This window comes from Mastomys coucha, unplaced genomic scaffold (genome assembly GCF_008632895.1).
Source record: "Mastomys coucha isolate ucsf_1 unplaced genomic scaffold, UCSF_Mcou_1 pScaffold15, whole genome shotgun sequence".
Taxonomy (NCBI): domain Eukaryota; kingdom Metazoa; phylum Chordata; class Mammalia; order Rodentia; family Muridae; genus Mastomys; species Mastomys coucha.
The window spans coordinates 73416185-73421643 of NW_022196897.1; positions in this window are offsets into that span (position 1 = coordinate 73416185).

Below are 5459 nucleotides of genomic sequence, written 5' to 3' on the forward strand. Positions count from 1 at the left end.
TTGAAGAAAAGAATCATGAGGAAATTTTTGGTGAAATGGACCTTTTTTATCAAGACTACGTAAATGGTTAATACTGGAATATTCAATCATTTGTCCTTAGAGGCAGCTTACACAAGTCATTACCAATTACAACTTATCAGTAATCTATTGCATATACATAGGCTTATATTTCAAATATTTTAAATACTACTACTTACTTGAAGCTAACAAACAAAAAACAAAAAATATGAGCCATTTGGAACGATTTCATCTTTAAATATAGCATTCTTTTTCAATTCTCATTAACATATAATAACAAAATAAATTAAATTATTGTTAAAGATCCTGAAGATTTCAAAGTTGTTCAAAAGTCCAATAAAAATGCCTTCTTGTTGTCAAGATAAAGTCTTAAGCATACAATTTATGAGAAGGCTTTTTGGGGGAGACAGCCAGCACTTCCACTCACTTCAGGTAGGGAGACAACAGACCAAAATACAGACATGATCAAAGTCTAAATTGATGAAACAAGGGGATATATTAGCCACTTTTAGGATTATGGATTAGAGTGTTTTAATAGGAGCAGAAATGCCTGAAACACAACTATGTCTCAGCATCCACACCAGAATGATAAGGGACAGCTCACAAAGGCTGGGAAATTGGAACCCACTGCATAGCCTGTAGGCAGATAAATAGGCATTTCCAAGTTCTCAGTTCTCCTAAACCTTTTCTAGAAAGATTGACCAGTTTCTGCTTTCTCCAGGCTCTGGTCTCCTGAATCTTTGGACATTTTCTTATCTGAGAATAATTATCAGAAGCTTGGCTTGTTTACTCTTAGGAAAAAGGAGCTTAGTGAATTTGGTCAATTTCAGGGACTTATTTAAGCTATTTTGAGTTGTTTGTCTAACAGCTTAAAGAACTTCTATGCAGGATGTAAGGTTTAACCTTGAAGGAAATTGTTACACAAAACTCTGGGTCATTAGCAATTAACTATCTGTTATATGATAATATACAACAAGAAAGGGATAATACATTATTCCAAAAAATAGTGGAAATTGAGAAAGAAAGAAGAGAACCAACACCAGACCAAAATTCAATGAGGCAAACATGAAATAGTGGATCTCTATGTAGCACTGGGGGCAAGTAAAACAAGACATTAATTTTAAGTCTATGAAAAGCCTTGTGTTCCTGTACTTTGTAGTATATAATTTCACTACTCCTTCTGTCTCCTGATCTTCCCTGAGGATGTTCTTACCAAAGACCCACAAGCTTGGTGTCTCTGTCACCCTAAAGTTTCATAAAGTAGCTTCAGATTCATATTACATGGTCATGCATCATTCTTCCATGATTTGCCTTTAGAAACATTGACCTTTTCATGCACCCTTGGCTCACCAAGACTTCCTTTGAATTCTTTTTTATTGCTTATTTTATTTATTTACATTTCATTTTCTTTTTTTCTTCTTTTCTTTTTTTTTATTTTGATATTTTCTTTATTTACATTTACATTTCAAATGTTTTCCCCTTTCCTGGTTTCCCCTCCAAAACCCCTCTATCCATTCCCCCTACCCCTACTCACCAACCTGACCACTCCCACTTCCATGTCCTGGCATTCCCCTACATTGGGGCATTGAGTCTTTACAGGACCAAGCACCTGTCCTCTCACTGAAGTCTAACAAAGCCACCCTCTGCTATATATACAGCTGGAGCCATGGGTCCCTCCATGTGTACTTTTTGGTTGGTAGTTTATTCCCTGGGAGCTCTGGGGTTACTACTGGTTGGTTCATATTGTTGTTCCTCCTATGGTGTTGCAAACCCCTTCAGCTACTTCAGTCCTTTCTCTAGTTCCTCCACTAGGGATCCCATGCTCAGTCCAATGGTTGGCTGAGAGAATAAACCTCTGAATTTGTCAGACACTGGCAGAGCCTCTCAGGAGACAGCTATTTTAGGCTCCTGTCAGCAAGCATTTCTTGCCATCCACAATAGTAACTGTATATGGGATGGATCCCCAAGTGGGGAAGTCTCTGGATGACCTTCCCTTCAGTCTCTGCTCCAAAGTTTGTCTCTGTATCTCTTTCCATAGGCATTTTATTCCCCCTTCTTAAGAAGGACCAAAGTATCTATACTATAGTCTTCCTTCTTCTTGAGCTTCATATGGTCTATGCATTGTATCTTGGGTAATTTGAGCTTCTGGGCTAAAATCTACTTAACACTGAGTGTGTAACATGTGTGTTCTTTTGTGACTGAATGACCTCACTTGGATGATATTTTGTAGTTCCATCTATTTGCCTAAGAATTTTATGAATTCATTGTTTTTAATAGCAGAGAAAATTCCATTGTGTAAATGTACCACATTTTCTGTAACTATTCCTTTGTTGAGGGACATCTGGGTTGTTTTCAGCTTCTGGCTATTATAAATAAAGCTGTTGTGAACATAGTGGAGAATGTGTCCTTATTTCATGTTGGAGCATTTTCTGAAAATATGCCCAGGAGGGGTATAGCTGGGTCCTCTGGTAGTACTATGTCCAATTTTCAGAGGAGCAACCAAACTGATATCCAGAGTGGTTGTACCAGCTTGCAATCTCACCAGCAATAGAGGAGTGTTCCTCTTTCTCTACATCCTTACCAGCATCTGCTATCACCTGAGTTTTTGATCTTAGCCATTCTAAGTGGTGTGAGGTGGAATTCAGGATTGTTTCGATTTGCATTTCCCTGATGACAAAGGATGTTGAACATTTCTTTAGGTACTTCTCAGCCATTTGGTATTCCTCAGTTGAGAATTCTTTGTTTATCTTTGTACCCCATTTTTAATAGGATTATTTGTGTCTCTGGAGTATAACATCTCGAGTTCATTGTATGTATTGGATATTAACCCTCTATTGGATGTAGGTTGGTAAAGATCTTTTCCCAATCTATTGGTTGCCATTTTGTCCTATTGACAGTGTCCTTTGCCTTAGAGAAGCTTTGCAATTTTATGACCCATTTGTCAATTCTCGTTCTTAGAGCATAAGCTATTGGTGCTATGTTCAGGAAATTTTCCCTTGTACCCATATGCTCAAGGCTCTTACCCACTTTATTTTCTATTACTTTTAGTGTATCAGGTTTTATATGGAAGTCCTTGATCCATTTGGACTTGAGGTTTGTACAAGTAGATAAGAATGGATATATTTGCATTCTTCTACATACTAACTGCTAATTGAACCAGCACCATTTGTTGTAGTGAGCAGGGGTCGGGGGAGGAAACAGGTATTTGGTTTTGGTTTTGTTTTGTTTTGTTTTGCTTTACTCTTATGTTATTTATTTTTTAATTTTTTTTGGAGGGGAAACTGGGAAAGGAGATATCCTATGACATGTAAATAAAGAAAATATCTAATAAAAAATTTATATTGAGAAAAACTTATGTATTTTCAGTATTGCTGTAGGCAAACATCTATATAAGATTGTTAAATTGATTGTTGTTTTATATCAAACAACTTTTATACTCATTTTATTGTTATAATATTTTCTAAATTTTAAAGAATATGACAAAGAAGGCATTTTAGGGAGTTGGGGTACAAAAAGGAAACACGAATGTTTACTAATTATAAATTAATTCTATTAATTTTTAAATGTTAACAGATTCAGATAAATTGAAATCATATGTCTTTTCTCATCATAATGCAATAAAACTTAAATCAATAAAAAATAAATAAATTTAAAAAGTCCTATAACAACAACAAAAAAAGAGCTAATACCAATACTCCTCAAAATATTTCACAAATCAGAAAAGGGAACAATTCCATGCTCATTCTATGAAGACACAGTCACACTGATATCAAAACCAGCAAAAATACTCAAAAAAGAGAGAGAATCTCATACCAACTTCTCTTATGAATAGTGATGCTAAAATATTCCCAAAAAGAATCCAAGAACACATCAGAATCATTGTCCTTCATGATCAAACAGGCTTCATCCCAGGGATGCAAGGGCGGTTCAATACATGAAAATCCATCAATATAATCCATCATATAAATAAACTGAAAGGAAAAATGTTCACTTCAATAGATGAAGAAAAAGCCTGGCTGGTGAGATGGCTCAGTGGTTAAGGACACCAACTGCTCTTCTGAAGGTCCTGAGTTCAAATCCCAGCAACTACATGGTGGCTCACAACCATTCATAATGAGGTGTGACACTCTCTTCTGGTGCATCTGAGTACAACTACAGTGTACTTACATATAACAATAAATAAATCTTTTTTAAAAAAAAAGAAAGAAAAAAAGCCTTTGAATTTGTCCAGCTCTGGCAGTAAGATTTTCTTTTCTGGTCTAATATTTGGTGTTCTGTAACTTCTTGTGTGCTTGTAACAATCTGATTCTTTAGGTTAACATCTTCCACAAAGTGGTTGGATAAAACACTAACTCCAAAAATTCAGTAGCCCTCCTTTATACAATCAATAAATGAGCCAACAAAGAAAACAAGAACAAACAACCCTTAACAATAGCTAGAAATGATAAAATGTGTAATTCTAACCAAGGAAGTGAAAGAGTTCTATATAAAGAACTTCAAGTCTCTTAAGAAAAATCATGAAGAATATAGCAGCAGAAGAAAAGTTCCTATGTGCTCATGGATCAATAGATTTAGCATGGTAAACTTATCAATTTTACCGAAAGCAATCTGCCAATTCAATGAAATTCTCACTCAAGTATTTACAGACTTTGAAAGAACAATTCTCAACTTCATATGGAAAAACAAAATAAAGTCAGGGTAGCTAAAATGATCCTGTATAATAAAAAGAACTTCTGGAGGTATTACCATCCCTAATTTCAAACTCTACTACAGAGTAGTACTGCATTGTATAAATAAACCACATTTTCCGTATCCATTCCTCTGTTGAGGGACATCTGAGTTCTTTCCAGCTTCTGGCTATTATAAATAAGGCTGCTATGAACATAGTAGAGCATGTGTCCTTGGTATATGTTGGAGCATCTTCTGGGTATATGCCCAGAAGTGGTATAGCTGGATCCTCAGGTAGTACTATGTCCACTTTTCTGAGGAACTGCCAGACTGCTTTCCAGAGTGGTTGTGCCAGCTTGCAATCTCTCCAGCAATGAATGAGTGTTCCTCTTTCTCAGTATCCTCTCCAGCATCTGCTGTCACCTGAATTTTTTATCTTAACCATTCTGACTGGTGTGAGATGGAATCTCAGGATTGTTTTGATTTGAGTGGCCTCATACAGGATGATACGTTCTAGTTCTGTCCATTTGCCTGCAAATGTCATGAAGCCATTGCTTTTAATAGCTGAGTAGCATCCATTGTATAAATGCACCACAATTTCTGTATCCATTCCTCCATTGAGGGACACCTGTGTTGTTTTCATCTTCTGGCTATTATAAATAAGGCTGCTAGAACTTCAAGTAAAAATTGAGAAACAGACAGATATAGAAAGATATGAAACCTGTTATGTAATAGTTACCACCCCAAAATTCTTCTAGAATTTTGTACCTAAA